Genomic DNA, 14,171 nt, shown 5'->3' with positions numbered 1-14,171 from the left:
ACCAAGCAGCATCTCAGGAGCACAAAAGCTGACGTTTTGGGCCTAGACCCTTCTTCAGAAATGGGGAAGGGGAAGGGGATTCTGAAATAAATAGGGAGAGAGGGGGAGGCACACAGAAGATGGATAGGGGAACATAGAACATAGAAAAGTACAGCACAGTACAGGCCCTTCGGACCACGATGTTGTGCCTTGGAATAATCCTAATCCAAAAATAAAATAACCTAACCTACATTCCCCTCTATTCACTGCCGCCCATGTGCACATCCAGCAGTCGCTTAAATGTCACTAATGACTCCGCTTCCACAACTACCACTGGTAAACTATTCCATGCGCTCACAACCCTCTGGGTGAAGAACCTCCCTCTGACGTCTCCTCTATACCTCCCTCCAAACACCTTAAAACTATGACCCCTCGTGGCAGTCAGTCCTGCCCTGGGGAAAAGTCTCTGGCTATCGATTCTATCCATGCCTCTCATTACCTTGTACACCTTGGTCAGGTCACCTCTCTTCCTCCTTCTCTCCAGAGAGAAAAGTCCAAGCTCAGTCAACCCTCCTCGTAAGACAAGCCCTCCAGTCCAGGCAGCATCCTGGTAAACCTCCTTTGCACCCTCTCCAAAGCCTCCACATCTTTCCTATAATAGTGCGACCAGAACTGGACACAATATTCCATGTGTGGTCTCACCAGGGTTTTGTAGACTTGCAGCAAAACCTCACGGCTCTTAAACTCAATCCCTCTGTTAATGAAAGCCAAAACACCATATGCTTTCTTAACAACCTTATCCACTTGGGTGGCAACTTTGAGGGAGCTATGCACTTGAACACCAAGATCCTGCTGTTCCTCCACACTGCCGAGAATCCTGCCTTTAATCCTATATTCAGCATTTAAGGTCGACCTTCCAAAATGCATCACTTTGCATTTATCCAGGTTGAACTCTATCTGCCATTTCTCAGCCCATCTCTGCATACTGTCAATGAAGGAGAAGATAGGTGGAGAGGAGACAGACAAGTTAAAGGGGTGGGGATGGCGCCAGTAAAGATGAGTGTGGGTGGGGATGTAGGGAGGAGATAGGTCAGTCCGGGGAGGACGGACAGGTCAAGGGGGCGGGATGAGGTTAGTAGGTCAGAGATGGGGGTGGGGCTTGAGGTGGGAGGAGAGGATAGGTGGGAGGAAGGACAGGTCAGGGAGGCGGGGATGAATTTCGCTGGTTTTCAGATGTGGTAGGGGGAGGGGGAGATTTTGAAGCTGGTGAAGTTCACATTGATACCATTGGGCTGCAGGGTTCCCAAGCGGAATATGAGTTGCTGTTCCTGCAACCTTCGGGTGGCATCGTTATGGCACTGCAGGAGGCCCAGGATGGACATGTCATCTGAGGAATGGGAGGGGGAGTTGAAATGGTTCGCAACTGGGAGGTGCAGGTGTTTATTGCAAACCGAGCAATGTTCTGCAAAGCAGTCCCCAAGCCTCCACTTGGTTTTCCCAATGTAGAAGAAGCCACACCAGGTACAATGGATACAGTATACCACATTGGCAGATGTGCAGGTGAACCTTTGCTTGATGTGGAAAGTCATCTTGGGCCTGGGATGGGGGTGAGGGAGGAGGTGTGGGGGCAAGAGTAGCACTTCCTGCGGTTGCAGGGAGAAGTGCTGGGTGTGGTGGTGTTGGAGGGGAGTGTGGAGCGCACAAGGGAGTCGCGGAGACAGTGGTCCCTCCAGAAGGCAGACAAGGGTAGGGAGGACGAGGTAGGTGGTGGGGTCGGATTGCAGATGGTGGAAGTGTCGGCGGATGATGCATTGTATCCAGAGGTTGGTGGGGTGGTACGTGAGGACTAGAGGGATTCTGGTTTGATGGTTATTACGGGGACGGGGTGTGAGGAATGAGTTGTGGGAAAAGCAGGAGACACGGTCGAGGGCGTTCTCAACCACTGCGGGGTGGATGTTGTGGTCCTTGAAGAACAAGGACATCTGAGATGTACGGGAGTGGAATGCCTCATCCTGGGAGCAGATGCGGCAGAGGCGAAGGAATTGGGAATAGGGGGTGGAATGTTTGCAGGAGGGTGGGTGGGAGGAGGTGTATTCTAGGTTGCTGTGGGAGTCAGTGGGCTTGAAATGGACATCAGTTACAAGCTGGTTGCCTGAGATGGAGACTGAGAGGTCCAGGAAGGTGAGGGAGGTTTTAGAGATAGTCCAGGTGAACTTAAGGTTGGTGTGGAACGTGTTGGTGAAGTGGATGAACTGTTTGAGCTCCTCGTGGGAGCATGAGGCGGCACCGATACAGTCATCAATGTACCGGAGGAAGAAGTGGGGTTTAGAGCCAGCGTAGCTACAGAAGAGGTATTGTTCCATGTAACTTACAAAGAGGCAGGCAAAGCTTGGGCCCATGCGGAGGCCCATATCCACCCCTTTTTTCTGCAGGAAGTGGGAGGAGTGGAAAGAGAAGTTGTTGAGGGTGAGGATGAGTTCAGCCAGGCGGATGAGGGTGTTGGTGGAGGGGGACTGGTTGGGTCTGCGGGACAGGAAGAAGCGGAGGGCCTTTAGGCCATCTGCATGGGGAATGCAGATGTATAGGGACTGGACGTCCATGGTGAAAATGAGGTGTTAGGGACCGGGGAATTGGAAGTTCTGGGGGAGGTGGAGGATGTGGGTCGCATCACGGGCATAGGTGGGGAGTTCCTAGACCAAGGGGGAGAAAATGAAGTCCAGATAGGTGGAGATGAGTTCGGTGGAGCAGGAGCAGGCGGAGACAATGGGTCGACCAGGGCAGGCAGGTTTGTGGATTTTGGGAAGGAGATAGAAGCGGGCGGTGCGGGGCTGGGGAATGATGAGGTTGGAGGCTGTGGGTGGGAGATCACCTGAGGTGATGAAGTTGTGGATGGTTTGGGAGATGATGGTTTGGTTTTCGGGGGTGGGGTCATGATCCAGGGAGCGGTAGGAGGAGGTATCGGAAAGTTGGCGTCTGGCCTCATCGATGTAGAGGTCAGTGCGCCATACTACAACTGCACCTCCCTTATCTGCAGCTTTGATGGTGAGGTTGGGGTTGGAGCGGAGGGCTGCCTGTTCTGCGGGGGAGAGGTTGGAGTGGGTGAGAGGGGTGGAGAGGTTGAGGCGGTTAATGTCTCGACGGCAGTTAGAGATGAAGAGGTCGAGGGAGGGTAGTAGGCCTGGGGGTGTTGTCCGGGAGGAGGACTTGTGTTGGAGGCGGGAGAAGGGGTCAGTAGAGGGAGGGTTGGGCTCACGGTTAAAGAAATAAGCGTGGAGGCAAAGGCGGCGGAAAAACTGCTCAATATCCAGACGCGACAGGTATTCATTGATGTGTAGTTGTAGGGGGACAAAGGTGAGCCCCTTGCTTAGGACTGACCCTTCGACCTCAGTCAGAGGGAAGTCTGGGGGCATAGTGAAGATTCGGCAGGGCTCAGTGTGGCTGTCTTCTCTGGGGTTGCTGGCTGTGGAGGCTGTGGGCGGAGCGATGAGGTCGTCAGCTGTGGGCGGGGTTCCGTCGGCGTCAGCCGTGGGCGGGGTTCCGTCGGCATCGGCTGTGGGCGGGGTTGCGTCGGCATCGGCTGTGGGCGGGGTTGCGTCGGCGTCACTGGTGGGCGGAGTTGCACCGGCCTCGGCTGTAGGCGGAGCTCCATGAGCATCAGCAGTGGGCAGAGTTGTGTCGTCGTTAGTGGTGGGCGGAGTTGCGTCCACATCCGTCATGGATGGAGCGGCGTCGGCAATGGGCAGAGCCGGGTAGGTGGTGGCAGTAGCGGTGTCGGTAATGTCTGTGGTATTGGTTTCGGAAGTGGAGGCGGTGGCTACAGCAGCGATGGTGTTTGCTGTCCCGGAAGTGGTGTTCCCGGTGGTGGCGGATGTGACGTCATCAGTGGGTATTCCGACAGTGGCGTCGTGGCCAATGTCAGTGGGCACATTGTGGGGAAGGTCCGGGTAGGGCTGGGGATTTGGGAGGTGGAGGAATCCCATTTTAGGTGGCAGGGGCCAGTGAGTTTGCTGTGCTTACGGTTTTTAGTGGCTAATGAAGCTGAGTAGAATTGTGAGTTCAGGTTGTGGATCCTACGAAGAATAAAAAACAGGAGAGGTCCTTTGCAGGTCTGGGAGAGAGAGGCTCTGAGCTGGAGTAGGCTGGATTTCAGTGCCTGGAGATGCCGGCGTATGGCTGCGAGTGTCTGTTTCAGGACTCGCAGGGAGAAACGCTTCTGAAGGGTCTCAATGTTCTGAATGTAGATATTCTCACGGCTGGGGCAAAATTGGGAAGGCTTGAATGTGGACTGTAGTCCATTGGGGATGATCTGGTTCTGTAGGCAGGTGCTGAGGAAGGTGATGTGGCTGTAGTACCTGGTTTGCTTCAGGACGTGGTCGAGTAGTTTCAAGGCCGAAGAGATTACGAGAGAGTTGCAGTGGGAGAGAGATCCCCTGAGGTTTCTCCGGAGGGTAACTTCTTCAGGTCAGGCATCCTTAGAAGAGGCTTCGCAGTGGGGTCAAAATTGTATCAGAGATAATGGGAACTGCAAATGCTGAAGAATCCGAGATAACAAGGTGTGGAGCTGGATAAACACAGCAGGCCAAGCAGCATCTTAGGACCAGGAAAGCTGACGTTTCGGGCCTAGACCCTTCATCAGAAGTGGGGGAGGGAAAGGGGGCTCTCAAATAACTTGGTGCCAGTCTTGATGTGGATTTTTGTGTGGTTTGTACAAGCCATACTGCTGGGTGTGTAGGCACCTCATTCTGGGCAAAACATATGAAGATGAGATGGTCTCTGAAAGCCCTGACATATTTTTTGGTCAAATTCCAAAGTCACATGACACAAGGTGAGAGTCCAACAGGTTTATTTGAAATCACAAGCTTTCAGAGCACTGCTTTCAAATAACTGGGTGTCATGGAACTTCTGACTTTGTCCACTCCAGTCCAACACCAGCTCCTTCACATCACATTTCTCGGTGCCATGATTACTTGCTCATGTTCTTCTCTGTTCCCATCGAAAAGCCACGTGGCTGTCGTTGATTATATCCTGGGAACGACATGAACCATATTCTTGCAGTCTGGCTGTTATGATCAATTGTGAAGCTAATTAGTGTTTTGACTCTTCAGAGCAGACCATTCATCATCTCTTGAATGTATCGAACTGTGGGAACATCTCCCATGGAGCCCTGGAGACGTTTTGGGCCACAGTAATTTTGAAGATGATGGAGAAACCTCCAAACCCGCCGGGTGCTGCTGAGACCCACATAGATCAATAACCACCCCCGGGAAACCCATCGCCAGATCTGACATTGTTGGACAATAGAAGGTAGTTGATGCACATTCTGAACACAAACCAATATTCACAAACAACATTGACAGCCCTGTTTCTTTTCTTCTGAACTCTATCCCTTTGGCCTTTTGTTCTGTGTCACTATTTGCCAAGGCCCACCCAGAAGACCTTCTAGCGTCCGTCATTGTAAGTATACTGAGTAAGTGAGGCCCAACACAATCCACAAGCTGTGACTAAGGCAGGTAAAGATATGACCAGAGATAATGGGAACTGCAGATGCTAGAGAATCTGAGATGTACACAGCAGGCCCTGCAGCATCTTAGGAGTACAAAAGCCTAGCCGAACTCATCCTCACCCTCAACAACTTCTCTTTCGATTCCTCCCACTTGCGACGGGCAAAGGGGTGGCCATGGGTACCCACATGTGCCCAAGCTATGCCTGCCTCCTTGTAGGTTATGTGGAACAGTCCCTCTTCCGCACCTACAGTGGCCCCAAAACCCCACCTCTTCCTCCGTTACATTGATGACCGTATCGGCGCCGCCTCACGCTCCCAAGAGGAGCTCGAACAGTTCATCCACTTCACCAACACCTTCCACCCCAACCTCAAGTTCACCTGGACCATCTCCAACAGATCCCTCACCTTCCTGGACCTCTCAGTCTCCATCTCAGGTAACCAGCGAGAAACTGATGTCCATTTCAAGCCCACTGACTCCCACAGCTACCTAGAATACACCTCCTCCCACCCAGCTTCCTGCAAAAATTCCATCCCTTATTCCCAATTCCTTCGCCTCTGCCGCATCTGCTCCCAGGAAGAGGCATTCCATTCCCGTACATCCCAGATGTCCTCATTCTTCAAGGGCTGCAACTTCCCCCGCCGCAGTGGTCGAGAACGCCCTTGACCATGTCTCCCGCATTTCCTGCACCTCATCCCTCACACCCCGCCCCTGCCACAACCGCCCAAAGAGAATCCCCCTCACATACCACCCCATCAACCTCCAGATATAACGCATCATCCTCCGACACTTCCGCCATCTACAATCCGACCCCACCACTAAAGACATTTTTCCAACCCCACCCTTATCTGCCTTCCGGAGAGATCGCTCTCTCAGGGACTCCCTTCTCTACTCCAAAATCCTCTCCAACCCCACCACACCTGGCACTTTCCCCTGCAACCACAGGAAGTGCTACATCTGCCCCCACACCTCGTCCCTCACCCCCATCCCAGGCCCCAAGATGACTTTCCACATCAATCAGAGGTTCACCTGCACATCTGCCAATATGGTATACTGTATCCGCTGTACACGGTGTGGCTCCCTCTACATTGAGGAAACCAATTGGACGCTTGGGGACCGCTTTGCATAACACCTACGCTCGGTTCACAATGAACAACTGCACCTCCCAGTCACGAACCACTTCAACTCCCCCTCCCATTCCTTAGATGACATGTCCACCCTGGGCCTCCTGCAGTGCCACAATGATGCCACCCAGAGGTTGCAGGAACAGCAAACTCATATTCCGCTTGGGAACCCTGCAGCCCAATGGTATCAATGTGGATTTCACCAGCTTCAAAAATTCACGTCCCCCCACTGCATCCCAAAACCAGTCCAGCTCGTCCCCGCCTCCCTAACTTGTTCTTCCTCTCAGCTATCTCCTCCTCCCACCTCAAGCCATACCTCCATTTCCTACCTTTAACCTCATCCCACCCCCTTGACCTGTACGTCCTCTCTGGACTGACCTATCCTCTCCCCAACTCCCCACCCATACTCTCCTCTCCACCTATCTTCTCCTCTATCCATCTTCGGTCCGCCTCCCCCTCTCTCCCTATTTATTCCAGTTCCCTCTCCCCATCCCCCTCTCTGATGAAGGGTCTAGGCCCGAAACATCAGCTTTTGTGCTCCTGAGATGCTGCTTGGCCTGCTGTGTTCATCCAGCCTCACACTTTGTTGTTAAAGTTATGACCACTTCTGTTTATGTGACCTTTGTTTATTGGACAGCTGCAGGAGACCGATGGTAGGTAGGACCTTTCCTCAGGACGTAGCATCCCCTATCTCATGGTGACTTCTTTCTGCTGCAATCTGATCCTGTCATCACGTCAAACTTTCTTAACAGCTGTGCCAACGGACAAATAAAAGCAAAATACTCCGAATGTTGGTGATCTGAAATTAAAGAAAAATAGAAAGTGCTGAAGAATCTCAGCAGATCTGGTCAGAGAAGCAGAGTTGACATTTGAATCTGATATGACACTTCTTCCAATGTTTGATGCAGCAATGCCTATTTACACAGGATCAGACCGCTGCAATGACAGGTACGCTGTGGGCTACAGAACATAAACATATAATGAAGAACTGTCGCCCATGAACTTCAGAAAAGGGTTACCGGACTTGAAACGTTCATTCTGATTTCTGTCCACAGACCTGATGAGCTCCTGTAGCAATTTCTGTTCCTGTGTGAGGATTAGGAACTAGGAGCAGACATTGGCAATCCAGTCCCTTGAGACTTCTTCACCATTTAGTTCGATGATAGCTGATCTCGTATGGGTCTCAACTCCACTTTCTTGTCCAATCCCCATAACCTTTTAGCCCATTACTAATCAAAATTCTGCCTATCTCCTGCTTGAATTTATTCAATGTCCTGGCATGCACTACACTCTGGGGTATTGACTCCCATAGGTTCTTATATTGTGGTGATCCCTTTGAACAACTCCATCCAGAGTGGGTGTCTTGGAGTAGGAGAGGATTATTTGGTTTAGTAACTAGATGAGCGAAATGTCATGAGGGTGGGTGGTGAGGTTGGCTTAGTTCTTGAACATGCAAACCCATTTTTTACATTGGGACAAATCTAATATCCTGGTTATGTCCATCTTCAGAAAAAAGTTATTCAAATAATATTGAATAAACATAACTTACATGTACTTACTAACATTTAGATCTATTTATTTATTGTGTCATTAATCCTAACATGCTGTATTGCATAGTTCAAAACGTCAGTATTTGGAGTAAGCAACTGGGCTGAGAATATTTTAAACGCTGGGTTCTGCTTGTGACTGGTTTGCAATGTTGAGGATGTGGGTTAGACTTGTTAATGTTTATCCCAGAAAATGTTTGTTCAGACATATGCGCACTGCCAAACATGGAAAGAATTTGGTGCCAGATGTTTGCAAAGCCTGTCCTTCAAACACAAAAGTGATGGCAGCTCTGTTTGGAGTTCGACTGGTACAGCATGAAGATTGACAGGTAATTTTGCAATGAAGATTCCAAATTTCTCTCATCGTTCTTCAAAATCCTTTTCCAATTCATCAACTTTGGCCGTGACCATTTGTGATGCAAAGACCTTGATTCTAATAAGTGCCTAATGGTGATTTCACGGCAGGAAAATGTGTCAAGTTAGTCCAGACCCAAAACATCAGCCATCCTGCTCCTCTGATGCTGCTTGACCTTCTGTGTTCATCCAGCTCTACACCTTGTTATCTCAAGTTAGTCTGGGATGCTTCTTCTCCCATAGCCAAAGTTTCAGTTCAAAGGTCCAAATTTTGCCTTGTAGATATTTTCCATCAGCCTGTCATTACACAGCTCTGGAGCAGCTGGGCTTGAACCTAGGCCTCCTAGCTTGAAGTAGGGACACTATTGTGTATTCTGCTACTACTTCAATGTGCTGTTGCATTCTTTTGTTGAGTTTAGGTGTTCTGTGTTATCCGCTATTGAAGCGAGGGTATCAATATGTTTCCTTTTCAGCAAGCAATTCTAAAAAAAAGTAAAACAGCTCCTCAGTCTTCATACGCTTGTTACACAGCAGATGTTTGAGCCTAGTACCTCAATCAAAACACACCATATTAATAAAAATATTCACAACATGATTCACTTTCAAATCTTTAGATTGTTTTAATGCAAAAAAAAGATTAGAAATAACTTTACTGGTTTTGGGGTGATAGTTTATAATTTTAGTTTCAATTTGGCCAAACCATTGTTTCCTTACTCACCATTGAGTGCGTGTTATCTGTGGTCAGATGAACAGCTTTTATCTGGTTATTATCTGATATTTACAAACCACTCACCAAGCTATCCGAGAGGTCATTTATTGTCACCACCCATCTTACAAGCTCCTCTGTCCTGTAAATATTCCCGTTAACTCACTGAATACATATAGTCAGCTGAGCCATATCAGTAACATCACGGCTTCCATCCACTCAAATCAAATAAATATGCAATAGGCTTTGCTTGGCCCAGAGCACACTTTCAAATTCTCAGTCGGCCCAGGTAGTTCCGGGAATGCTATGGAAAGGTTGTAATGTCTGCAGAACACAGAAAATCCTGGGACCTGGATGTCCTGGTAAACTTAATGACAGTACTGTATCACAATTTGCTGTTTGTTTCATTTCTCCATTTGGACAGGCCAGTGGCAGCAAAAGGAGAGAGAACCTAACAGTTTTGGGCCTAGACCCTTCACTAGGTTAGGAAGAGCACCGGGTTGATCATTGCGGCAGTGACCACCTGTGAGTGTGCACCTTTGTCTTTCAGAGCCACATAAAAATATAGACAGATGAAAAGCAGATAAAGGTCAGAAAGAGGGCCAGTTAAACCTCTAGGTTGCACTGTTTCTCCTATTGTAGGGAAGAGATGAGCTGGTCCAGGCTGTGCCTTCATTAAAAATTTTCCCAAGTTATCTGATGGTCCATTTCAGATCATACTGTTCTTGGAGGAGCTCAGCTACAACATGTCCTTGAATGAGATGATCGACAGGATCACTGGCATTCTGTCAGGAGCCTCGCACCCAGCACTGGGATCAGGTACAGCCGAGAGTTGAGGAACGCTTCCATGTTCTGCATCTGACCTGTGTCCACTCAGCACATCACACTCTTCAAAACCCACAATTCCCTTGGTAATAGCAGCTGCAGCGAAATCACACTCATACACCCGCACGCCCACCCTCACACACACCCACCCTCACATACACCTATACACCCACCCTCACACACACCCACCCTCACATACACCTATACACCCACACTCACACACACCCACCCTCACATACACCTGTACACCCACACTCACACACACCCACACCCACACACCCACCCTCACACACACCCACCCTCACCCTCACACACGCACCGTCACACACACCCAGAATCACACACACACCCATACACCTGCACACCCACCCTCACACACACCCATACGCCCGCACACCCACCCTCACACACACCCATACGCCCGCACACCCACCCTCACACACACCCATACACCAGCACACCCACCCTCACACACACCCACACCCACAAACCCACCCTCACACACACCCACACCCACACCCTCACACAAACCCAGTCACCTACCCTCACACACACACTCACGCATCCACCCTCCCTCAAACACACCCACATCTGCACACCCACCCTCACACGCCCATACACCCGCACACCCACCCTCATACACGCCCACACCCACACACCCACCCTCACACACCCCCACACCCACCCTCACACACACCCATGCTCTCGCACACCCACCCTCACACACACCCACGCCCGCAACCCACCCCAACACACACCCATGCACTCGCACATTCTCCCTCACACACACCCAACCTCACACATACCCACACCCACACACAGCCTCACATACACCCACACACCCACCCTCACGCACACCCACGCACCCGCACCCACACACCCAACCTCACACACACCCATACACCCACACACCCACCCTCACACACACCCACACCCCACCCCAACACACACCCATGCACTCGCACACTCGCCCTCACACACACCCACCCTCACACACACCCATACACCCGCACCCACACACCCAACCTCACACACACCCATACACCCACACACCCACCCTCACACACACCCACACCCCACCCCAACACACACCCATGCACTCGCACACTCGTCCTCACACACACCCACACACCCACCCTCACACAAATCCACACCCACACACACCCTCACATACACCCACACACCCACCCTCACACACACCCATACACCCGCACACCTGCCCTCACACACACCCACACACCCACCCTCACACAAATCCACACCCACACACACCCTCACATACACCCACACACCCACCCTCACACACACCCATACACCCGCACACCTGCCCTCACACACACCCATACACCCGCACACCTGCCCTCACACACACCCATATACCCACACACACACCCTCAAACACATCCATACACCCGCACACACACCCTCACACACACCCATACACCTGCACACACACCCTCACACACACGGATACACCCGCACACCTGCCTTCGCACACACCCACACCCGCATTCCACCCCAACACACACCCATGCACTTGCACACTCGCCCTCACACACACCCAGACACCCACCCTCACACATACCACACCCACACACACCCTCACATACACCCACACACCCACCCTCACACACGCCCATAGACACACACAGCTACTCTCACACACACCCACACCCACTCATCCACCCTCACACATACCCACACACCCTCACACACACCCACACCCACACACCCACCATCACGCACACCCACATACCTACCCTCACTCACACCCACCCTCACACACACCCATACACCCGCACACCCACCCTCACACACGCCCACACCCACACACCCACCCTCACACATACCCACACACCCACACACCCTCACCCACACACCCACCCTCACGCACACCCATATACCTACCCTCACACACAGCCACCCTCACACATACTCATACACCTGCACACCCAATCTCACACACAGCCACACCCACACACCCACCCTCATACACACCCACACCCACGCACACACCCTCACCCAAAGACACCCTCACACACACACACAGGCACCCTCACACACACACCCACACACCTGCACATCCACCCTCACCTACACCCATAAACCCACACATCCACACCCACACACACACCCAGACACCTGCATACACACCCTCACACACCCACACACACACACACCCACACACGCACCCTCACACACACACACACACCCACCCACCCACCCACCCACACAAAAACACACACACAGCCTTACACACACACACACACACACACACACACACACACACACACACCTCAAACAGACACACACCCACCCTCACACACACCCACACCCACGCATGCACCCTCTCACAAAAGCAAACCCACACACGCCCCCCCATACACACACACACACACACACACCCTCACACGCACCCACACATCCACCCTCACACACATCTGCATATCGACCCTCACACACCCATCCTCACGCACACCCACCCTCACTCACACCCACACACGCACCATCACACACACACTTACATTTTGTGGCATTTCACTGCTTTTTTTGTCATGCAATGTGATAAATTGCTCATGAGGCAGTGGCGAGTTTCCAGTTTAAGGAGTATTTGACGTGAAACACTGATCTAACAGCACAACTCATCTCCTTAATGCTGTGAGCAGGGCTGCAGTGGACCAGTCAGTAGGGCCTGCTGATGATGCAGTTCCCTTGTGAGTGGTCAGCGGGGGGAGAGGTGGAGGTGGGGATCCTCGAGTACAGCCCAGATAGAATGTGCCACACTGTCCTGGCATAATGTTCTCTGACATAATGAGCAGCCTTGGCTTTCTGACTGCTGTGCCACTAAGCTGCCAGTGAGGGGGCAATGACAGCTTGCCAGTGCCTCTCTGGGTACGCAGCAGCCTCTCAATGATGGCACTAGTGCAAGAAGTGCCAGTCTTTTGGTGGATAGCCAATGGGTAGTGAGTTGTTCCGAAAATGACACTTGATCAAGTCATAGGCCACGGAGGAGGGATTGTCTACTGAGTTGTATGGGTGGAAGGCAGAAACAGGAAAGGAGCAGTTGCTTTATTGGAGAGTTTTCTGTAGAGTCCCAAGAGCAACAGAGACACTGAGGACCAGATTGGGAGGCATATTTTGAAAAGGTGCAGAATAGGGTTGTTGTCATGAGTGACTTCAACTTTCCTAATATTGGCTGGAACCTCCTAAGTGCAAATAGTTTGGATGGAACAGATTTCACCAGGTGATTCCTGACTCAATATGTAGATAGGTTGACTAGAGGGGAGGCCAGAGATAATGTGAACTGCAGATGCTGGAAAATCCAAGACAACAAAGTGTGAAGCTGGATGAACACAGCAGGCCAAGCAGCATCTCAGGAGCGCAAAAGCTGATGTTTCGGGCCTAGACCCTTCATCAGAGAGGGGGATGGGGAGAGGGAACTGGAATAAATAGGGAGAGAGGGGGAGGCGGACCGAAGATGGATAGTGGAGAAGATAGGTGGAGAGGAAAGTAGAGGTGGGGAGAAGGGGAGGGGATAGGTCAGTCAGGGGAGGATGGACAGGTCAAAGGCGGGATGAGGTTGGTAGGTGGGAAATGAAGGTGCGGCCTGAGGTGGGAGGAGGGGATAGGTGAGAGGAGGAACAGGTTAGGGAGGCGGGGACGAGCTGGGCTGGTTTTGTGATGCAGTGGGGGGAGGGGATGAGCTGGGCTGGCTTTGGGATGCAGTGGGGGAGGGGTGATTTTGAAGCTTGTGAAGTCCACATTGATACCATTGGGCTGCAGGGTTCCCAAGCAGTTCCAAGCAGAACCACTTGGCCTGCTGTGTTCATCCAGCTCCACGCTTGGTTATCTTGGATTCTCCAGCATCTGCAATTCCCATTATCTCGAAAGGTTTCATCGTGTCTGCTTAATTTTACAAACTTCAAACAGGCCGAGCAATTGGAATATACAAAAGGTGACATCTCAGATCAGACACTGAATTGTAGGTGTGAGGCCTTGTTCAGAATCTGTCTTAGAGTTTTAACCTGGAATCAGGCTGATTTTATTCCAACAGCAGCAATTTATAACATGCCACACTGACTGTCTGTGACGACAAGTTGTGTGTTTCTTGAACAGAATGTATCTGCAAATAAAG

Source organism: Stegostoma tigrinum, chromosome 1 (genome assembly GCF_030684315.1).
Source record: "Stegostoma tigrinum isolate sSteTig4 chromosome 1, sSteTig4.hap1, whole genome shotgun sequence".
NCBI classification, from domain to species: domain Eukaryota; kingdom Metazoa; phylum Chordata; class Chondrichthyes; order Orectolobiformes; family Stegostomatidae; genus Stegostoma; species Stegostoma tigrinum.
Note: the sequence above shows the minus strand (reverse complement) of the source record.